This window comes from Phyllostomus hastatus, unplaced genomic scaffold (assembly GCF_019186645.2).
Source record: "Phyllostomus hastatus isolate PE091 unplaced genomic scaffold, TTU_PhHast_1.1 phas_contig_1, whole genome shotgun sequence".
NCBI classification, from domain to species: Eukaryota; Metazoa; Chordata; class Mammalia; order Chiroptera; family Phyllostomidae; genus Phyllostomus; species Phyllostomus hastatus.
In genome coordinates, this window is record NW_025333498.1 from 45014771 (window position 1) to 45040507 (window position 25737).

Genomic DNA, 25737 nt, shown 5'->3' on the forward strand with positions numbered 1-25737 from the left:
GGAACATCCTAACACAGAAAATGAAGTGTTTTCACATTCTTGCATTGATCATTAAAACACAAATAGATGGGTAGACAAAAGCATTTCAGAAGGAAGAAACACCTAGTTAAAGGCATAGAGAAGTAAGAAAGCATGCAGGAGTAACAAACAACTTTTGAATTATTGCAAGAAGTCCAGCATATCTGGAAAGAAGGTAGTAAGAAGTGGCTGGGAAAAGATCAGAAACTTTTATCCCTTTTCTCCCCATGTTGAGTCAGTATTTTATTCCCAAGGATAATCCATTAAGTAATTTCAAGGATGGATTTATATAATGTTTACAAGTTGCAAAAAGATCACTGGCAGAATTAAAAAGTAAAAGCATAAGAGGGAGATACTGGACTCTGAGAAAACTCTACAGAGAGATAAAGGAGTCAGGGAGATTACTGCAATAAACAGGGTAGAAAAAATAAATAACTAGTCTTGGATTGCAGTGCAGAACAAGAGGAGAGGACAGGAAAAAGAATCATATCTGAACTACTTAACTGAGTAGGTGCAGCAACTCTGACCTGAAAAACTAAAATATGTACTGTCTATGACTTAAGAGAAAGTATGTTAGATCACTACTTTAAACAACATTTTTTAGAAGTGAGGGAATAAATTATAGAGAAGAGCATAACCTAGAAGCTATTTTTATGGTTTAAAATGGGGTACGATGATGTTTATGAACATAGTAAAGAACAGATCACCATGGGGGGAAGTTCTCAGAGAATACAGAAGGTGGAGAGTTTAGATTTGATAAAAGAAGGGAATTTTTTCCATACATAGAGTGGGAAATATTAAGGCTGAATTTGGGTGAAAATATATTTATCATGAAACCAGAGGAAAGATCAAAGCGCTCATGAGCAGAGACTTCCACTCTGTGAAGTAAGAAGCAAAGTCATTTGCTGAGACTAAGCAGGGATGAGAAGGAGCTTATAGGGAAAGGTAGGGCCTTTGAAAAGCCACTAAAAGGCATTGACAGAAAGGGAAACACAGGTAAATAACCTCACCTTCCTTGTCTGTCCTTGTGACCAGTTAGTAGTGGCACTCATTTGTATGACAGCTGTTATTTATCTTTCCACATACCTAGAAGAATAATAATGAGCAAATAGTACTTTAGTGTTAAAACAAATATTAACTCTAAGCATCTGACTTTGAGACAGATTTCAACTTGTTATTGAATTTAAGGTATTGTACTGTATTCCTTTGAGGATGTAAAGGTGAGGTTGTATCTTTCATAGAGCTCACAGTTGGTAGGTGATAACTATAAATGCATGAATAAGAAAGGTCAGAAAAGCCAGAGAAGTGTTATAACATCAAGGTTAAACAAAGTCTTTATGAAAAAAAAGAAGAAATACATAATGCTTCACAGATATAAAAGTAAGTTTTTACTAAGGAAAAGGGGGTATTTGTACCTGAGTAATGTGCAGTAATCTTGACATGATCTTTGATAGAAGAGTTTTTGTGTTTGTTTTTTAACTATATATGTGCCCAATGGAAACCAAACATGGGTAGAAGGTATAAAATCATGGTTTAAGTTAAAAACATGAAAATAGAACTTGTGCTTAAATATATATCATCTCTTTATAATCTAAATAAAACTTTGCTGTTAATAATTTTAACAAGGATGTCACTAAAAGCTTAAAAATAATATGGCTAGAGCATTTTCCACTACCCTATGATTACCTCATTTTTATGAGTTAAAAAGTAAAACTTTACCTTATACATATGAATCTAATCAAGGTTTTAGTGATAGACTTGACAGACCATACCTAATCAAACATGATATTTTTACATAAAACTTTAACCTTAAGCTTTATAAATGTATGACACCATACAGTTCAGTATACTTAACTTCTCAGTGGGCTTCTAAACCTTTTATATTTATAGTCTAGACTATGAGTGCTTATATATCAGTGACTCTTTTGATCTTTATAACTCCAAATATTACCTTATATGACAGGTTTTAAAATATAATAGTTGCTTTCATGATGTCATTTTTCTATACTGATTTTTATGTTTTTTAATTGTAGAAGAATGCATACAGCGAGACATATAAAAAGCTCTAATTTTCAGGGTCCAACATGGTGAGTCACTCAGCTGTATAACCACAACACATATCTGAATACAGTAAAATACCATCACTCTGAATGTTGTCTCATGCCCCTTAGAAATCTGTGCCCCTCCCAGAAGCAAGAACTACTTTGATTTATATCATAATCCCTTAAAAATTCACTTTGATAGAAAATATGTTCTCGATAAATAAATTGGTAAAACTCAAGTACTTGTATACTTAAACAGTGAGTTACAAAGATAACAGAGGTTATTTCCATGTAAATTTCCCAGCTGGACTTTCTACAATGACTAGGTTCACTAGATAATTACTATTGGCATCAGCTCATTTTGTGTCATGCTGTGTGGACCAGAAATAAAAAGCCTGATTTAATGGCAACCCTTCAAAAGCATTACTCAAGAGTCATGATCATGTTCTAATTGTTATGGGGTGTGCACTGAATCTCAAATAAAGTTCGAGAATTTGAAGGCAAAGAAAACCCACATTTTATGCCCCTCAGTTAAAGAAGATACAAATTTGAGGTTTATAGATTGATAGCAATTTAAAAAGCTTTGTTAAGGTAATAGCCTTACATAATATTGATGCTTCTGTTAAACTTCACAGAAGTTTGGCAGATTAAACAATATTGACTAATAATGGCTTTCAATCAGTGATGTGAACTAGCAATGCTATTCTATCATAACTTGTCATATTTTCCAGACTTTTTAAAACCAGAAAACAAAGTCTTTCTGTATACTGTGTGATTTAGTATTACATCCTCAGGGAGAATAATCATTGATGGCATCTTTTACATAAAGGATGCAGCTTCCAATATTCTTAATTGTAAATGTCAGATTTTTCATGGCATCTACTTCTAGATTGGGGAAGTCCAAAGAGGGAGAAGAATGAACTTGGTTATGTATTAGTAAAGTTTGCACAAGTAGTGGGCAAGGGGTTAGGATATTTGTACTGGTGGAGCACCCTTCATTCAGGAAACATTTGTTCTGCCTCTACTATGAAGGACTGTGGTTGTATACACATAATCTCCTCTAAGGGAATAGAATGAGAATACCCGCCTCAATAATCATTCAATTGAACAGGGAAGGCAAGACAAAAGTAACCAGAAACAAAGAAGTTTTACCATGCATAAAAGAACTGCTGTCAAAATCACTGTCAAAAACTCGAAAGTAAGACTATAACAGCAAAGAGAGTCCTGGGTTCACAGAAATATCCTCATTTTGGAATTGCCATGAACTTTTATTGTAACTCTCAATACCACTGCTCTGCCACTCCTAATATCACAAAACTTTTGAACACATTTGTCATTATTATCCAACTAGACCAATCTTCTCTTTCATTATTCTATGTCTTACTACAACTTGACCCAGAATGTTATTTTCTCTTTTGAAAGCATTAGTCCTTCTATTTTCACTGTTTCCTTGAACACTTAGCTCTGAAGGTGCTTTTTCAATTTCTCTAATTATGTGCACCACATGAATATATTCTTCCTCCATCAACATTCTCTCAATGTTTAGGTATAAATCTCATACAGCATTGCTGTGACCAGTTGAAGATGACCTTCATCCCTACAAGCAAGTGCCACATGGTAGGATGACATGTCAGGGTTAGCATTCTTTAGTATCTAACACTTAAGAAGTATTCCAAATGTTTGCTGGGTCAGTAAACAGTTGAATGGAGGAAAAAGCTTGGCATAGTGGAAGACTAGAGTTCGAATCTGAAGCTTTTTAAAAATTTTTAATTGTTGTTCAAGTACAGTTTTCTGTCTTTTACTCCAGTCCCAGCAGAATCTGAAGCTTTAAGTATTTGATTTCAATCTACCACTCAGAAACTGCAATCCTGAGTAAACCATCTCTCAACACAAGGAGATAGAAATGGATAAAGAGTAGGAATTTTAGGGAAATGATGGTATTTTACTTTTTACCAATGATTTTACCTCATAGATAAAGAATTATAATACAATGCATTGTTGCTTAAAGAATTATGACAGGGCACAACAGTGTTTCCTATTGCCATAAAGCAAAGGGAACAACATCAAAAGAATGAGTTGCAAAAGAGGTTGGAAGGTGGTCGGCAAGGTGAAGGAAGATGGGATTGTTGGACTGGACTTTGGAAAGGATGTAGTGACTTTAGAATAAGTGATTTCTATGGATCAGATTATAATCTGTTGAAGGATGATTAAAAATAAAAACATAGAGTCCATGAATGTACGTAGTTTATGCTTTCGAGAACATTGGAGCAATGAAGACAGAAAATGACTAAGAGTTTAAATGTGAAATTTTAAAAGCATGTTTAGTCAATTTTTGCTTTGTCTTATTTGTTGTTTTGGGAAAGAATTTTATTTTCAATAGGACAGGTAATATAATCTCACAAAAATATTATAAAAGATCTTTGCTTATATCATTATGCAACCTTCTATTTATGCCACACTCAAGAAATAAAAGCAGTTATTGGGTCAGTTTTAATAAATTGTTTATAAATAACTACATTCTTTGAATTACTTTGAAGTGTATTTAGGAAAGCTTTGTCACTTAATGTGTTATAACAATAGTTTCATTGTGTTTGATTATTTTTGCTTTCTATGCATATTAAAATATAACTGCCATGTCACTAGAAATGACAGAGTAGGCAGTTAGGCATGAGCAGATAGAAACAATAGGCCAAGTACAGAATGTCACCAGTGCAAAAAGTCCTGGGTACCTAGCAATGAGCAAAACGAGAAAAATGGTAAATTATCAGGTACGAACTTACCCAGAGGGTAACCTTTCCTTTCCTAATACGTCACTGGTCTTGATGCGCAAACCCCCTGTCTTTTCACATCACTATTCATGCAGTTTAGATGCCCTTAGAGGAGAAAAGATGAGTCCAGAGAATAGACTTATATGATTCCCACACAAGCCCTTGCAGGACCACTGTCTTAAGTATTAAGCCCCCAGGACAATGAGGTTCTGAATGGCATCAAATAATCTTAGGAATAAAGCCTCAGGTGTGTTGGCCACATAGACAGAGTTTTGTTGAAACTACAGGTAATAGTTAGGCCTTACTGGTAGTATAACAAAACCAGATAACAAATAAAACCAGATAAAGGAATACTATTGCCTCTATCAGGACCAGCTGTAATGACTAATGACCCCCTACACTAGTGCTAACCATGACCCTGAAAGGACACAAGTTGGAAAAGTTGATGAATATTCTATTGAGACCCTCCCCTTGGACCTCCTTTAGACTCTTCATCTCTGGAAAGCAGATAAAATGTCTCTTAAGACTAAGAAGCAGCTCTCTCTCTGTTTCTCTCATTCTTAACCCCATTCCCCCTCTTCCTCTCCCAGGCCCATTGTCTTTGCTTTCTTTTTTTCAAGCTTCAAGTTCCCTTCTTTTGCTCCTATAACTTGTTTCCTTAGTTCATGCGGCCCAATTGGCTCACTTCTACCTCTGTGTGTTTCAAAGTAAATTTCTTATAACAAAGTTCTTGGCTCTGAATTCATTTTTAGCCAAACCCAAGACTGAGGTCTAACTCTGCCCACAACAGAAAAAACTCCAAAACTTCAAACCTGTGCTCAGAATCATCCAAGAAAGTCTGCAATATTATGCATGTGTTCCCTTTTAGTGTATTAAAAATTGTTTTATAAAGTTTTATAATTGTTAAATTATAATTGTTAAATAAAGTTTTATTAGAACATAGTCACATGGATTTATTTTGTATCATCCATGTGTGCTTTCACACTATAGCCACACAGTTAAATTAGTAATTGTGACAGAGATTGTTTCGCTTGAAAAATATAAAATATGTATTGTACTTTGTGGAAAAAGTTTGCCAGCTCCTATATTGGAGATTTATATACAGTCCTTATATTGGAATTATATATATATATATATATATGAAAGATAGGTCTTAACCTGTAAGATATATTTCAAATATGTGCTTTCCCACATTATATTTATTTATATTTATACTATTAACTCAATAAATAGTTATAAATATCTTTTATGAGACAAACTTTTTACCAGATGCTGGAAATACAACAGTCAACAACAAAAAAATTCTGGTCCTAATAGAGCTTACATTTCAGTTATAATCAATTAGACCAGAAGTTTTCAATCTTTTTCATCTCTTATCACACATAAACTAATTACTATAATACTGTGGCACCAAAAATATATATTTATTGCTTATCTGACAACAAGTAAGTATAATTTTGATTCACTTACACTGGATGAATATTGTTATGTTGGCTGTTGTCATTTTTTTATTTGACAATCTAAGGGAAAAGAGGTCAGTGTCCCTGACTGGTATACAGGGTCCAGCAGAAGTAAGGCCTGCTTGAGTGTGGTTGGTTAGGGTAATAATATGGGTTTAATAACTTATAGTTTTATTTTGAACATTTAATCATATGACATTTTAACATCATAGGGTATAAATGAGTGTGATACAGTTATGTTACAGAATTATATGCTTATGATTTTAGAATAAAAGATTTTGTAATACAAAGGGGAATTATTTGTGCTGGACCCTGCATTTTAAAAATTCTTATGGCACACCAGCAACACACAGTTGAAAATCACTGAATTAGACAACTGACAACCAACAAAATAATTAAAATCAATAAATCAACAAAATAATCAACAAATAAACAAAATGAATGGTAAAATATTAAAATATGGTGCAGAAAAATCACATGCTATGGATATCAAGAATTAGATGAAATATTAAACATATATTTACCACTATATATCATTTCTAGTGTCCTAAGATGTTCCTTAAATAACATATATTCAGCTATCAGTGTATCCAGTAAAATAACAACTCCCTAATTCAAATGCCTGTGTCCTAATTTTATTATATTCAGTCCAGACACCCATAAACATACTTCACTGTTGTTCATTTTTAATTTGTACATGTTTCTTTACTCAAAATTTATAATACCGGGAAAGACTTAAAAAAGAATTATATCATGCAAAGTTAATCTTTACAGAACAGTTCATCATATTATACCAGTCCCTATAATTCTGCATAAATATAATGTTTAAATCTAGTATATAATTTCCATGTAATAGTGAGTGAGAAAATTAGGATAAAAATGTTCATGCCAATCTAGTAAATAATAGCTCAATAGTATCTCAACACATTTAGAGAGCAGGAAGAAAAAAAGTCTAGTAATATTACAAATTCTTCTCCTAAAATATATGGAAAGTAGTCATAATTTAATCTTTACATTAGCTTATGAAATATATTATAAACTATGAAACAAGCTATAAACAATTTTATTTTTATTACATTGATAAAGTAAATGGTAATTTATATTTTTGGCTAGAATTTTTTTTTAATGAACTACATAAAAATGATGCACAGGTGATTTAATCTCTTTTTAGGTGTGCCCAACAATATAAAAATAAAATGAGAACAGTGGTTTATACTGGGACACCTTAGATGCTCATGGCTTTCTGCAGTTTGTCAGTGTAACTACTTTGTTCTGGATTTTCATTGTCTTGTTTCCTGGTTTAGATGTTAGTTTCTTGACACTTCAATTATTACTGAAATGTCAAAACAGCTTTAGAGTTAAGTTTTAGGATGCAAGTAAAAATATTTTAAAAACCATTGATCTTAATTTTTCTGAGGTGGATATATCATCTTCTTTATATTTGCACTAATCTTTCATGGAAAAGTTAACCCTTATTGAAATATCTTACAATATTAACATTTCTGAACTCATGTTCTAGAAACCAATAGATAAGACCCAACTTAAAAGTGTTTCTACGTGAAAATGAAATTTTAATTAAAATATAAACTAACGTATTTGGTATTATTCCAGTTTTAAGAAAAAAGTCCAGCCATTGTCAATATAACAAGAACATTTTGTGCAGCATTGATGTAACCTCCAGCCAGAGAGAGTGGACTGGAATGCCCATGGATGAACAATGACGACTTCACTATACTAGTCAGTAGGGACAGTATACACTATTGAGTGTGTATGTGTACTGAGTGACTGTCACATTCAAAATGACTAAGCAAGTGAAGCAACAAATCCGCATTAAGTTTTGTGTTAAGCCTGAAATTCTTCCATAACAACTATTGTGATGATTCAGAAGGCCACAGCTATGGTCAGCTGGTGATTAGCAGCTTCTCCACAAGAACACACCTGCTCATACATCACATGTCCTGCAGGGTTTCTTGGTGAAACATCAAATCACCTAGGTGACTAAAGCCCGCTACAGCTGATACTTGGCAACTTGTGACTTCTGGCTTCTCCCAAATTTAAAATAATCTTTGAAAGGAAAGAGATTTCAGACTGTCAATGAGATTCAGAAAAATATGATGGGGCAGGTAATGGCACTTGGGAGAACTGTGTGAGGTCAGGGTGCCTATTTTGAAGGAGTGTGAGGGATCATTGTACAATGTTTCTTGTATCTTGTATCTTCTTCAGTAAATGTCTCTATTTTTCATATTACATGACTAGATACTTTCTGGACAGACCTTGCACATTTATCATTACTGCAAGAGACTTAACACTTTAATATATTATTTTCTCCAAGGGTGTTACTGGAAGAATGGTTCTACTAGGAGAAAAAATAATTTAATAACATTGTATTAATTTATATACTTTCTCTAACTTTAATGTAAAAAACAATAATACAAATAGAGCTATTTTAAATTTTTTAAAGATTTTATTTATTTATTTATAGAGAGAGGGGAAGGGAGGGAGAAAGAGAGGGACAGAAACATCAATGTGTGGTTACCTCACGTACCCTCCCAACTGGGGACCTGGCCTGCAACCCAGCCATGTGCCCTGACTGGGAACTGAACTGGTGACCCTTTAGTTCACAGGCCGGTGCTCAGTCCACTGAGCCACACCAGCCAGAGTGCAAATAGAGACATTTTAAAATGGAGTTAGAGCTGCCATTTCAGGCTACTTACCTTGTACATTTTACTCCTCAAATGTCTAGAATGTAAAATTGGGCAAAATAACCTTTCAAATGTGCCTAAAGCAGCATTATGTTTCAAATACCCACTTGTTATGATGAGGGACTGAACATTAAAGACTTCTTTATAATTATCACTGTGTTAGCCTATCTGCTACTATAGAAATTCCTTCCTTAGCTTATCAATACCCATAGCAATTCTTTTCTTTTATTCATGCACCTATTTTTCTTCCCTGTTTAATAAATATTCCTTGACTTCATATGTTAATCTGAACACTGAATTTTTGCCTGAATCAGTGCTTCCCAATTAGCTATTCTTTTGGATCTCAGATAAAAGCTTGTTGCCTCTCACTTTGTCTTTTATTTTTTCATAAATAGTAACAAATGTAGCTATCAATGCTCAATCATTTACTTCTTATTTCCTGAGTTCTATACTAACATCTTTTTTAGGATATTAACTGTTTGCAAGCTATTGAAGCCGTTATTCATTGTTAGTAAGTGACAAGGAAGTCTGATCTCCCATAAAGTTGCAAAAATGAGAACCAGTCCCCACAGCTGGCATAATTTACTCATGCAAAAATAATAATAGATTCCATGACTCAACCATATAGAACTTTTTTCAAACACCTAAATCCTTGTTTTTTAGTCATAGCAGTAAAAATTAATAAACTCATGGACTTAATAGTATAACATGAAGATATTCAACAAAAAGAGGGATTAGACACTGTTTCATAATAAATAACTAGAAATGTCCAAGAATTTCAAGACCACCATTGTCATTATCAGTGAGATAATCTATTTACAATAATCCTAAAGGTATCGAACAAAATGCAAATATATAAGATGTAAAGCAAGTAACAGAAAAAAAAATAGCAAGGTGTAAAAAAAGCTCTTCTATTAAGAAGACATTATGTTGTGCCAGTAATGGTTATATTTGTATAATATATTTACTATATTTTATTAAAAAGTTAAAAGGTGGTAAATAGTAAGGACAAAAATTAGTTTTCACTTAATGTTGCCAATAGCTTTTCTTAGGTGGAGCATGGAATTTATGCCCAAGACCCAAACATATTTAACAGAAACAAATTGTTATAAAGTACACATGCTCAGAAAATAATATTTTGAAGAGCTGAATTTCTGAAATTACTGCTACCAAATGCCTAAAAGAGTTAGGCCCAGAAACATAAATCACTCTTGAAATCCAAGCATAATCTTTATGCCAAAGAGGATGACTTGGGGGTAACATATTCTATCAATTCTAGTAGAAATATGAGTGAGTCCATGAGTGACTACAACCTATTAAAAATTCTAGTGTGATATTTTTGATATGGTGGTTAATAGATTGATTAAATAAGGTGTTTATTAAAATTAACTTTCTAGGCCATCTTCCAATCTCACTAAACCAGGATATCTTGGCAGAAACTAGAAATCTTTATTTTTATTAAGCTCCATGGGTGATAGTCATGTACAATCTAATAAAAGAGCTACAAGTTGAATGAAACTACAAAAGTATAAAATGAAAGTATGAAAATGCACACATTTTCCAAAATAATAACCATACTTATTTTAAATTAGAATTGTAGTAATTAGGTATATTGACCTCAGTTCAGTTCATTTTTAACTTGCATTTTATTGAGTTCATGTATGACCAAACAAACACTCTATATGCTAAGGATATTGAAATAAGTTATTTCATCTTTTTGGTGAAATAGCTTATTGAATTGTGTAAATCAACAGACAAGTAAACCAATGATTATAAAATACAGCTACGACTTAGCAGATATGTGGCTTAGGTAATATGGGAGCACAGAAGATGAACTCACAACCAGCTCTGTTTGGCAGTTCAATGGGAGTAATAATATAAAAGTAAGTATTTCAAAATTATAGCTTTTTCAAAAAACCAAAGAAAGTCTTCCACTAACAGAAAATTATAACTAGAAGTGAAAATAAAATTCTTGGTGTTAAAACATTTCTTGATATTTAAATTGTTGCCATGAAAATGGGTTCTTGTAGTGTCACGAAGAAGACATTTCAAAGGGCACAGCATGAGAGAAGTTTAAGGGCAGTGGCAAGTAAAGGGTCAACAGGCTCTAGTAGCAACTGCTGCAGGATTCCTGATAATCCTCCACACATTTTCTTGGTTTGGGGGAACAAGAAGGCTGTTTTTCAAATTTTCTAACCTTCTTTCTGACCAGATTGTGTTGGGCCCTCCCCCTATCGTATCCCTTTTCTGGGTGTTCCAGCATTTCATGCCCTCATCCAATCTGATTCTTTTCCCAGATTTTCCAGGTTAGACTCTGCTCTTTTATGTCACTACATGGGCTCCCACTGTGCATGCCCCAGTGTGCCCCAAAGTTCTGCTTCTCATCTGCTTTGCATTACCCATGTGCATACTTCCCTTGTGCCATCTTGGCTTCCACCATTCATGTGCACAGAGAGGAATTTCCCCTGTTGTTTTAACTCTCCTTCCTCTCCTTCCATAATCCTGGGTAATGACTGGTTGTCTCCTGGGGCAATTGATTCTTCCTGTCCACTCCTTTCCATTCTTGCCCACTCGGGGATTGCTCAGGGATAAAGTCCCTTCTGTGGAGGACTTCGTAGTTCTCTGAGGAGCCTGTGAATGCTGTGGTTCCCTAGTGAATGAGGCTTAATGTCTGATTCAGCTCCCTAATACATTAGGCTTAATATCTGATCCTATTTGCTCCCTTCCTTTGATATACTAACTAGCTAACTATGCTAACAAATTGACTTTATGATGATTTTAAGGTCTTATTAAGATATAATAGTCAATAATTTCATATTTTTATATTTATTCTTGTATAAGCACATAATCATTCTCTTCCACAAGTAATTGATTTAATGACCAACAGATTGATTAGTTGGTTGTTTGGCTTATGGTTGAATAATCCTGGGTAGGGCCACTCTACTAATCAACCTTATTAAAGCATGTAACAGGGATATTCACTAGAGGAACAAATGAAGACATCTTAAACATTACCAATCTAATTTTATTTTGGGGGTAAGAGAGCCATGTATTTTTCTACCACCTCTCTCTCGGGGTGTCTAACTTGAAGGTCTAGAGTGTGGAGTGGTTGCCTGATCTGTTCTGACTCTTTGTATTTGTGAGCCTTAGGTACAATCTGGCTGAGCAGTTTCAGCATCATAAACAAAGGAAATCACTAATCATTTACTGTTTCCTCTAACTGCTGGGACCTCCTGCTGGTCTCTGCCATTCCTGCTGGTTTTGAAAAGATAATGCTATGGTAGTCTTCTGACAGATTCCTGAAAGTCTATAATTCCTGTGCTAGAAAAGGCCTTAAAGATTATAACCATTCCTCTCTTACTACAGATAAAGAAACTGAGGTGTTTAAAGGCTCATTGACTTTGCACAAACCCCAAGGGTTGGTTAGTTGCAGCATCTCACCAACACTAACACACCTGGAGTTCTTGAGGAGTCATCCCCTTAAGCCATGAGGCCTTGGTCTAAGGGTAGCATTCTCCAGTTCTTTCTAGGGCAGTCAGGATTGTAAAGCTCAGCTTTAGTTGATGGTCTCTTATGCCCTAGCCCTATGACTCCCAGAGTCTGATCAAACCCATCATTGTGAAGTCTAATGGCAGTTGAGAAAAGAGAGACCCTAATAATTTTAAAAGATACCCAGGCATGAGATACCTCCTTCTCCTCCATACACTGGGGGCACATTACCTTTGAGACAATTGAGATTACATACATAAAACCAACAAACTGGTTATATATAAACACATACACACATATACATATATATTTATATATAAATATATTTTCAAAAAGAAGACATGATGATTTATAAATTGAGGTTAATGAAAGTTCCGTGAGCCCTCAATACTATAACACATATTCTATAGAGCCTTCTTCAAAGCTCTGCCTGAGGCCTGGACCTAGTTTGTGGTTTAAAACAGCTTGTTACTTCTAGGTGGGGGGCATTTTAGAAATTTGAGGGAAATTTTTTTTGTTGGTACAATAATTATGGAGCTTTTGTTGGGAAGGAGCAGCAATTCTCTAAGATTTGTAGGAAACAGTCTCACAATGAAAACTGATTCTGTGCCTTACCCAGATCTTCATTATGGAGCTTGACATTCAAATAGATTAAAAAAAAATTCTCTGAGTCTAGAACAAACACTGAGTTTTACAGTTTTGTCATAGTTCTGAGATACACTGAATTTTTAGGAATAACCCTACAGAGAAATCAATGGAAGATTCTTGCTTGTTCAAAAATTGTTGAGATGTTTATTATCATTTTAGAAAACTTTGCTACTAGGGCAAGGCTGCTTATATTTTATGAGTGGTCAGTAGAGAATACCTGCATCAGTTCAAAGTTATAGATGTCACATTCATCATAATTTTGTATAACTGTACCCACACATAATTACTTCTAATACTACACAAATACACTTAAAGATTTACATATTAAAATATGCATTACTTTATTCTAAATTACTTTCATTTTTGTTTTATTACAAGTAAAATATATTAAATTTTAAAATTACAAATGTAGGTATGTGGGGTATGTGGTAATATCCATGAATTTCATTTATACCCAGTAAAAGGGGCATAACAAAATATTCATTTTAAGGAAGAAACATTGTATCAGATCATGGTAAGAATGATTGTTTAGTGATCCAATCACTACACTGGCATTGACCAAAATTTTCTACCTGATCATTTGAGTAAAGTATAAATGCATACCTATTACAGAGTATTATAGAGGACTCTGAAAATTTAGTTTGATAAGATTTTCCATTCATAATAAAATAAACTTATCTTTGAAAATATTATTTTTTCTTTAAATTTGAAGATTTTGGTAAAATTGTATGGGGCAATTTAAGCAATGTTCTATGAAAAAAATTGTAACTCTTCAAAAAACCAAGTATATCAGAACTGCTATAACTTAGTACCCTGCTATGGCCCCAGTAGCCTGGATCACTGCTTTAAGTTGCTTGAAAAGTAAATAATTTTACATTTTCAGATGCTTCAGCCCTTTATAAGTTAAACACAGGCCAGGTTGAATGCAGACTACACATAACTCAGTAGTTTATTCATTGGACCTTCTCAGAAACTAAAGAGGGTTTGTTGAATTAGAGAAACTTTCATTGGACAGATGTGAGTATTGCATGTATTCATAAGCCATTACTTGAATGTTAGAGTTGGGAATGTTGTACCATCACATGAAAGTACTCTATTACTATAAAGAGATATGTGTTTTCTATTTCATTTGAAGTCCTTCTTCTTAAGATATCACTTTTTTGAGGCCATTCCCAAGTTTCCCCAGCAGAGATTTTCACAATGGAGAGTAAACAAACAATTTCTTTGGTCAGTTGTCAGGGTCCTTTGCTGAACAGAATTTATTATAAGTATGTAGAAAGTAAATGAAAGACTTTTAATATTTTTTTTTAGATTTTTATCTTCATGCAGGCTAAACTCATGATATATTCAAGTTAAGTATTAGGGTTACTAAGTATACAAGTTATGTAATGATTAGCAGTGCTCATGTGAATTACAAAGTGTTTGGTGAAATCAGATAAGTCCTTCGTTTCTATTGTTATATATTTTAAGTAGAATTCCAAACAATAAACTCAATATTAAAGTATGTACATCACTCACATATACTTTTACATTGTTTAAGATAGTTAAATAAAAATGTGGGCATTTTCTCTCAGCCTAATATATGAAAATAATGATGTAACTTGCCTCTTTATTTTCTTTCCACCACCCCATCACCCAAAAGAAGTTTCCCAAATAAAAACTAAGTTTAATTGAAACATATATAATATGTGGAGCAATAAAGGTATGTAATAATATGATGTGTTTCAAGGTAATAGGAATGTTACATCCAGAAGATAAAAGTGATACACCATAAAAAAGATATGCTATCATGTTTAATTTAAAATAATTATCAAAAAAAGAACATTTTGATGTCTCCTTGATTGCAAAAAATATCAGTGATCTAACAGTAAAGAAGATAGGTTCTTATCCTGTCTTCAGTAGGTACTTTTCTGTCTTCAATACATCACATGTCCATTATTTGATAAGTACTGTCAGCCTATCAGTTGTAACTGGTTAAAGGTATGACATAAAAGGTTTTCATTTCTCAGGAAGACCATTTGTGTTTTTACTTCTGAGGTCTAATTTTATGAAGTAAAGAGACACATATTACTATTCACATAATTTTTCTGTCAGGTGATTAATAATCATTGATAACTCTTATAGAAATAATATTTTATAGACAATCATTGTCAGCCTATCCAGTTACAGTGAGATGGACTCTTCTGAAATTTTTGTGCTTTCTAAGAACTCAAAATGGTCAAAGTAGATATCAGAATTACAAAAATAATTACCACCCTGAGAATTTTTTAAAAAGTATAGTATGAAAAACAGTGCCAAATTTAGACTGATTAGGCTACTTCTAGTTTTGGACTATGGTAACACTTATGTACTTGAAAATTTAGTCTATTAGTTCTTGGTCATTTATTTTCTTACATGTAAATTCTTTCCAACTATGACATTAATAATTATATATAGTAGGTCTATCTGAATAATTTGTTGGGAAAAATAGCTGTCCAGGAAAATGTCAATCTTAAGTCTAAAGTTTTTCATAATATAATTTACCTTCTGATACAGTAGTCCTTTTGCAAATTTGCCTAAACTTCCATAAATTTATAGTCCACATGTATTTTTTCTCAGTCAAGAAAAAATATGTTAATTTAGTAGTGACATTTTTCTGTCATTATCACTTGAGTCATCAGGCATCATCTCAGTAGGAATCACTTTCCTTTGTGTTTGTAATTTATGGTGATAACAAGCCATTCCATGCCTAACGCAGCCTGGCATGACCTAACACATCACTGTTTCCTTCACCCTGGCCCACCCTGTTAACTGGGGGTCATTATTTCCACCTTTTCTGTCAATTACAAACTTATCACAGGATGTGCTGAACTCATTCTTCCTATGACCTAGGACAGCATCATCTCGGTCACCTTTTTCTGGACTCTAACCTGCATGCACACTTTATGTCAATGTCCTCTCATATAATTTGGATAATATTTTATGCCAATTACAGCCACAGAAGGTTAATCTGACATCTAGTCATGTTATAGCTGGCCTTACCTGTAATATGATTGATTAAATGCTTGAGTTGATTCAATCAGACATTGACATTATGAAAGAGGATAAAACCATTCACTTTCCATAAAATTGCACAGTTTTTAAGCCTTTAAAACTGACACAAATTGAAAATTGCCCTACATTATAGATTTTCTTTTGTGCAGGTGCCAATAGTAACCCTATGCTTACTTCTGAGGGAGAAAGTACAGTAGATAGAAAAGGATAGCATTTGGCAATCATGTTGAGTGATTTTTCAGTTCATTAAGCGTCAGAATTTAAGCTGTTCTAAATAAGACAAATGTGTTCCCTTTCTTTCAATATATAAAGCATAATTATTTCAAATTACTTACTTGGCTACTCCATATATATTTTAAGATTAAAAAAGGTGAATGAGTTGACATTTTGGATTTCAATTGTTAACTGTAATATTCCATCACTCTTCTGGTATAGGTATGTGTGTGTATATGTGTATATTGAATATGGGTATGGGTGCATATGTATGTTACTTATAGAAAAAATCTTTCCTGCCCATAACCTCTCAAAATATAACTAAGAAAATTAGAAACATAATGTTCATATAGTTTCTTTTCCATTGTATAACTTTGATTACAAACCTTTGGTATTACTATTCAGTCAACCAAATAAGTTTCATTTATAGATATATAGTGATCTGCATTAGGTAATTAAAACTAATGTTTCACTTTAAAATTAACTGATATCTGTACATATAAAATAACTCTTACGTTTTCCTCTTCATTAACTCAGTGTTTGAGGCTATAATGACTAACTCTCTTATAATTAAGTTTAAAAAATCTTAATTTAGTCCTTGCTTTTCCTCTCTAGAAACTTTCTTCCACAGGTAACCACATGGCTTGCTCCCTCATCTCCTTCAGTGTTCTGCTCATTGAAGCTTTTTCTATTAACTCAATTTAAATAAGAACCTTTCAACCCTGACCATATAGCTAACTTGGTTAGAGCAGTGTCCTAATACTGCAAGGTTGTGGGTTCAATCCCAAATCAGTGCACATGTAAGAATCAACCAATGAATGCATAAGTAAGTGGAAAAGCAAACAGATGCTACTTTTTCTCTCAAATCAATAAAAAATAAGAACCTTGCATTCCTGAACTCTTCTCTGCTTTATTTTTCTCCACCTCAGTGCTTATAGTCTACTTCTCCCCATTATAATATATAGTCTAGGAAATCAGGAAATATTGTTTATTTTCTCTTGTATCACCAGGGCCAGGATCAGTGCCTGGCACATAACGAGTACTCAACAGATATTTACTAAAAGAATGAAATATAAACTTATGTTTTATGACTTATAAGCAACTTTATATTTATTGACTGTGCTTTTGAGAACACATTATATAATTAATTTTTCCCTTATGTTTTTGAATGGCATTGAAGAGAAAATAGGTTATGTTATAACACTGAAAGACAAAGAGCCCTAAAATTATATTTAGTCTCTGAATTCCTTATGTAGATATTTTAGTTCTGTCCTTCAGAGAGCTGCATGTTTTTGGTGTAATCATGGGAGGATTTTCTCAAATTAATATAAAACACAGAGCAGCATTTTTTCCAAGTCTAATCAGAAGAAGTTACTTGAATTAACTGATTATACATGTTATACTTACTATTATTTTCAGCTATTTAAAAACTATATCCCCAATCTTCTCTAAAGAATGTTTCTAAGTTTTGACTAATTTTTAAATTGGTCAAAATCTTAAGCCTCTATACACATCAATGTAAGATGTGTGAGGAAAATAAAACAGCAAATAAATGCACAATGAAGCTGATTCATATCTTTTGTGTGAGGTCATGAAAAATAATGAGCAAAGGTACAGTTGTACATTGACATTGGTACTTAAAAAATAACAATCACAGTGCATTTAATTCTTCTGGTTGCTAAAGAACACATGTATCCACAGTACACATTTTTGAAGCACAGAACTACTATGCATTATTTTTATTGACCAGTTCTCAATTGGCTAACATATAGAAGCTCTCAGAGATGATTTATTTAAAATGTGTCTTTATGAAGAATAAATCAGATCAGATTAATCTAATTGCCTCTGCGACAGAGTGACAGACCCTGTGGTTAAGAAGAAAGCACTAGATATAAGTTCTTTATTTCAGCCAGGCTTTTAATTTAGTTTTATACGACATTAATTAAGTAACAGCAAAGCAGAGTTGAGTTTCTGCTATTAGAGCATGGGCGTGCAACTGCTCGGAAGGTCACACTCAGACAGCAGTTATTAATCAGTCCATGCTGCCCTGAAAGATGGGAGTGGATATGGAGTAATGCTTCAGAATCTGTCCCAGCCCCATTACTGTATCTTCATCAGTGACTGGGATGATTAAGTAGAGCTCTCACTCCTTAAGTTCATGGATAACATCAAGTTGAGAGGGGTAACTGTGCTTAGAATAAACTTGAAAATGTAAATGACCTTCTTAAGATAAGAAAATGCTTGGTAAAGACAAAAGGAAAAATATGTCTAGAAACAAATAGAAATAAGATGATCAAACAAAAAATTTTCTAAAAACTGAAAATAAGAAGGTACAGGACTGTTTTTAGGTAGATACAATAGGAGAGAGAAATAAAATTAGCTCACAAGTGGTAATTTTTGAATATTTACATTCTTTGCAAATTACTGCACTGAAAATAAGAATACGGAGAAGATCCCGCTTTCAGGCAGAATTTTCATTCCTGTCAACTTAGCTACTGACTAGAAAACTGATTTTACAAACCCATTTTTATTTGATACCCTAAGCCAGCCACAACCTTAGGTTCATTCCTGTGTCATTAGAAGGCATAGAAAAAAACTTCCTGAAAGATGAAAATTTTACCTTTACTGATATCCCTGGTCTACTTGTTTGCTAAATGGACTGCATATTTGTATTCCTTTACCTTATTTTGTTCAGATAGTTAATCTTGTTTTCTTTCACCTATCCCTCCTACTTTTTGGACTGAAGGTCATAATCATTGTTTTTCTTTATCATTCTAGGTCCTGTGGTTCATAATCAGTAGGTGAATTCCTCATCTTGATTTAGGGGGTTGAATACTCTGCCTGCTTCCTAAATTTGACCACAATGTTGCTTTGGCATTTAATAACACTGTTCCTACCAGTTCCTCGATATCTGCTTGTTTTGACCTCTAACCTAATATCAGACAATGACTTGTCAGTTTTGACTGGCTGGCAAGGCTAGGCACAATACCTAACCTTGACTTCTGGTATACTTTTGTCCTTTATCTCCAAAATAATTGATCACCTGGCAGCAGACATCTGATATCCCATAGGCAGCCAATTTTAACCTATGTACACAGAGCTAGTCTCTAGCCCCAAAACTGCCCTGTATGGGAATACTTTATTTTATTTTTTAATCCTTACCTGACTATATATTTACTCATTTTTAGGAGGAGGAGAAGGAAGAAAGAGAAGAAGACAGAGAGATAGAGAGAGAGATATTGATGTGAGAAAAAAGCATTTCTGCATGGTTAAAGAAAATATCAACAAAAGTAAAAGGCAACCAACTGTATGGGAAAATATATTTGCTAAAGATACCTTGGACAAGGTTGTAATCTCCAACATACATGAAGAAATCACATGACTCTACACCAGGAAGGCAAGCAATGGAATTAAAAATGGGTAAAGGACCTGAATAGACACTTTTCCAAGGAGGACATACGGAAGGCCCAGAGATATATGAAAGAACTCTCAAAATCACTACCATCAGAAAGATGAAAATTAAAATCACAGTGAGATACCACTTCACATCCATCAGAATGGCCATCATAAACAAATCAACAAACAACAAGTACTGGCGAGGCTGTGGAGAAAAGGGAACCATAGTGCACTGTTGGTGGGAATGCAGACTGTTGCAGCCACTGTGGAAAACAGTATGGAATTTCCTCAGAAAACTAAAAAGGAAACTGCCTTTTGACCTGACAAGTCCACTGCTGGGATTATACCTTAAGAATCCTGAATCACCAATTCAAAAATCCGAACCTATGCACCCCAAAGTTCACAGCAGCATTATTTACAATAGCCAAGTGCTGGAAATATCCTAGGTGCCCCTCAGTAAATGAGTAGATCAAAAAACTGTAGCACATTTACACAATGGAGTACTATGCAGCAGAAAGAAAGGAGCTCCTATCCTTTGCAACAGCATGGATGGAACTGGAGAGCATTATGCTAAGTGAAGTAAGCCAAGTGGTGAAAGACAAATACCATATGATCTCACCTATGAGTGGAACCTAATCAATAAAACAAACAAGTGAGCAAAATAGAACCAGAGACATGGAAATAAAGAAGAAAATGACAGTGACTAGAGAGGATGAGGGATGAGGATAACATGTGAAGGAAGGGGAAGGAGCTAGTGAAGGAACATGTATAAAGAACATATGGGCATGAACAACAGGGTGGTGATGGACTGTGGGAGCAGGGAGATGAGAGAGGAGCAGGAGACAGAAATGGGGGGAAAAGTGTGACAACTGAAATTGAATAAAAATTAAAAATATTAAAAATAAAACATAAAATCTGCTAAAGATTTTTACTTGCTCTTTTTACTTATAACAGTGACAGAAAGAAGTGTAAATTGATTAAAGCTTAGAAACAAATATCTCCCAACAGTCAGAAAGAGAATTGAAAAGAAACAGGCAATCATAGTGAAAGACACCAAAAAAAAGCATTTAGAATATAACATCATTTTCAGCATTATAGAGCTTTCCATGCTTATAAAGATGTTATGTGAACTTTGTTCTTCATTATTCTTCAGTGATGTAGGAAGGTAGGACTTTGAGACAAGTCATGTTATGTGGACAGAAAAACAAAAGAGAACACACAACGGATGGCTTTCTTTAACACCAGTGAGTTAGTATGTGAGCTGATGTGCAAAACAAATACCCTTGGAGGGTTAAAACAGTTTGGGATCAATTCTTATATCCTTTGGATTTGGAATTTCAAATTATTTAATTTGAAATTTCTTTGTGGGAGCAAATTAAAGCCTATGTTCCATTTAGAGCCTGTAATATCTATTTTGGTCATCATGTCATCAAGAGGATAACACATTCAATACATCAAAGGCATGGGTAAATAACCCTATAAAGCAATCTTCTATTTAGAATTAATGGTATATACAAAATCTAGGATATATTTTTGAGGTAGAAGTTACAATATTTCTGTTGTTAAAGAAAGTAAGTGTCATAAGCAATTGTTACTGAGATCAGTAGATTCAAGAGTCTTTGACTGTAGTAGGTTTTCTTGGTCATCTAGAAGTTCCCTGATCAGTAGTGATTCTGTGATTTTCTGAACACCTAGTGTATCCTATAAATCAATATTCCTCCATACATGACTACTTTATTGCACTTGTTTTTACATATGTAACTCTTTTAATTCAGTGCAGACATCATACATGGTGGGGCAAAAGTAGGTTTACAGTTGTGTATATTGAAAATAATACAAAAATTAGTAAATAATAGTAATTAAGAATAAGCATTCTCATACAACTGCAAACTTATTTTTGCCTCATTCTGTATATTATTTAATATATACCCAACATCTTATGAACACTAAATAAGTATTGTTGATTGTTTGCTGAATCTTAAAAATGCTCTAAATTAAATCTACCTGTCATTATACTTAGTGTAATTAACTTGTGTCAATAAAAACAACTATTTATTAAGTGCCATATGTAATGCCATATTAAGTGCCATATTACATATGTAATGTAATATTTGATTGCCCTTAGGATATGTCAGAGAAATATTAGCTGTTATACAAAACAAATGAAACAGCTTTTTTTCTTCTATTTGTTTATAATTTTAATCACAAAATTAACAAGATGGACATATATAAGCACATATATATGTGCATGCATGTGTTATATATTCTATACATAGAATATATTTTACATATATACATATATATAAATATACAGAAAGAGAGACAAAGAGAGCAGGGAAAGAGAGAGAGAAAACATTAAAATATGCACAGAAAATGGAGAAGCCTAGATAACAAACTATGTGAAGTTTGGCCCATGGACTAGCTGCCAGTTCTTAAACTGTTAGTTACTAGTCTGAAATGACGTAATGTACTTGAGCCAAAAAGTAAATCAGGTATAGAACTAAGCAAAATAATTGGTTAAGCTGACTCTTTTTTTCCAGAGCTAGATGCTCTTAATAAAGAAACCAGTGACTGATTTATAGGCTGGCACAAGTTCCTTATCTTGTCGTGGACCAACATTCCAAGTAGCATGGAAATATAAAGCTTATGAATTTAACCTGCAAACTGAAGGATCTATGGTTTATGGGAATTTTTTACACCTTAACAAATGTGACTGTGCAGCCAATTGCAAGCGAAGGTGATTCACTGCACTGACCATACTCCATTTATGCAAATGAGAGACTACCACAATGTTGTGATAACATAAAAATACTAAAATGCAGTATTATATAAACAGCAATAAAAAAATAAGCAAAAGAAACAACTGGGAATTTTAAGTAAGTGCTCAGTAAGGTGCCAATGGGTTTAATCTTAAAGATCAGATAAATGTAAATAAAAATTATAATGTCATGTCTTACCCCCATGTCTTTGGGGGTTGAATTTCCCCCAAAGTTAAAAAAGATAAAAGACACTCTGACATACTGGCAAGGACACAAAACACCAGGAATGCTCATCTACTACCAGTGTCTGAGAGCGGACATATGTGCAACACATAACTTTCGTCTTTTTTCAAGACTGCTCTGTTCTACCAGGATTTTATCTTTTTTAAAATTTCTTTAGTATCTAAAATATTTAGTTGCCTTTTTTATTGTCCATTTAGTGCTCACTTATTCTGAACTATTCTCTAGTCTGTCTCATATTGTTATTGTTTTAATTTCTTTCCTTACTTATTCTCCCACAATTTCCCAAATAGTTTATAAAATCCTGGAGAACAGAACATATAACTTGAGCATGTATTTTATAGTTCATGGTCTTTAATTTCTCTTAAAGTCTAGCACAGTGCTTTTTGTTGAGTGTGTATGTTAAATTCGCATTTGAAAAAGGGATTGAAGGATAATGATGCATTAATCTAAATGTCCTGGAAGGAAACTGGTTAAAAATCAAAGAAAGAATTTTATTCTCTTTATGTCCAATGGTGTATATTGCTTGAATACTCTGAGAATGAGAAACAGTGGTCCATTCACAGATTTATTTTATTCCTGAAATAAAAAGGAATGGGAATAAAAACTTTCTTGTATATGAAGGGAAGGCTAGGGCAGAGAGTTAGATCACAGAACTTAAGAATATTGGAGAAAAAGTGGTTAGAAGTAAAATTTAGGATCAACATTTTTATCAATGAAAAATCTAAGGTCCAGGGAAGTGCAAGATTGTCTTATTCACAAACCTCTTGTCACTAAACACTTCACAGAGCAAACAGGATTTTTTTAGAACACTTAAATAAGGAACGTAGAATTTACTCATATTTGTGCATAGTTAAGATGTTAGCTTTAGAGGCATAAGAAGAAACATATAGCTTACAGGGTGTGTTTGCCCAAGATGAGAAACGAGAATCTAGATATTTAATTATTCCAAATAAATGGTTTTGCTAAAAAAAACAGCTAAACTTTTCTTTTTCTCCACCAGGGGGAGCTAGTTTCATTCTAGGATTTCCAGTCACATCAGGCCGTATGCCCGCTGTGTCACTGGAACAATTCTTGTGACAAATTGGTAACTAAATGCTATTACTGGTGATACATCCCTGCTGACATTACGATTCTGAAATACTCCTTGGTATTACTTTTACTCTGGATGGCTGTATTCTGCTGAGTGGCCAGTATGCGATTAAATTGGAGGCAAAGAAACAATATATTGTGACTTCTATAAAAACATGCTCAGTTGTCAAAGTCAAAAGGAGACAATTGGCAGGCATATTCTACTGTATTATTACACATCATTTTGTATTGTTTAGTAACAATAAAGTTTGGGTCAATTGGAAAGTTCCTGAAGCTTACATCTTTAAGAGAGACTTGACTTCCAATATAATTTATCTAACAATAGTCTTAGGAGTTTTGAATTAATAATTTGAATATCATAGGATGATTTTGCTAAATACCCATAGTTCTTAAATATACATCACATTTTTTTAGAAATAATTCACAAATATATTCCACATGAATATAAAAGAAAATAGAAATAATCAGATGTGGCTATTCTTTAACATTTTTCTCTGTATAAAATTGTGCTCACATATTGAGGCAGATAAAAGGGCTAATGGAGAGGTAACCTGTGAACTGTTACTCATAATAAAATAAAATTGTCATCTGGATTAGGAAATAACCCATATTCTGATTTAATTTTGGGGGAAATTTTATACTTAGAATGATTCTCTACGACATCTTTTGTGTGGGCATGTTGCAGGGTTACTTGTTAATGTGGACAAGGTCGTGCTAACTGCAATGCAAGCCTTGGGGCTCCCACTTTCTTATTGTATTATTACAAAGAAATAACTTACTCCTTCTGTGCATTTTATTTTTCAAAACATAAAATACTTGTAATCAAAGAAGTTGTGAGGTTGAGTTAGATAAAAGACAGCATGCTTTTTCAGATCTTCAGGTGATAGATGCTATACAAATACAAGATGCAGACACCAGTATAGATTTAATACAATATTTCTGTTATGCCTATAAATACAGCCATGCATTTTTGGCCACTTAACTTGATCACTGCTTGACACATTTATTTCAGAAGTGAGCTCTACTTCTAAGATATTATTATCTAATCAGTGTGACAGGCTTGACTTCACAAGGCAACTTTCTGATTATTCCTGCAAAGCCTGAGCTGTGTGCACTATGTTTCTGGGTTTGTGTTAAAAATAAGCTTCTTGTTTGCATGATATTATCTAACCTATTTGCTGGAGGGAAAACAGACAATCGGCTCCGTATTTATTCCATTTGAAAATCCCATAACACTGACTCAGACTCTGAGTCATGGATGTGCTTTATATAGTATTCTATCCCTTAAAAATAATTTGTTTTCTCTCCAGAGCACACATTATGTTGGATGTTAATGAAGCTGTTTGACACAGTCAATCGCTTTTCCATGGGAGTGACTATCACTATTTTAACAAATAAAGCCTTTAAAAAAACCTCTTTTTCAAATAAAATTATCCAAGAGCATTACAAATTTTGATGGGCTTTCAAACCTTAGAATTGTCTCAAATTATATGCTTTATGTAACACATGAGACATATTATCACTACAAGTAAAGATACTTCTAAAATCAATGTTTTTTGAGATTGAAAAATGTAAGTTTTATATAGGCTTTCTTACAATTTTCAAACTCTACATTTTATAGAAAGATGTGGCAGGATAATCCTATAATAAAATTATGGAATAAAAGAACATAAGTGAGCTAATTATTGACCAAGCTAATTATTAGTATAATTCTATTTTCTCTAATATACTTCTTTTAATAAAATAAATGCTATTAAATTGTCTTCTTAGACATTTCCTTCAGGTATTTTAAAAATTAGTATTTAAAACACCACAGAGAGAAATTTTATAGTATAACTAAAGGTCTTCTTAGATAATTAGGATTAATCTTGCATTTT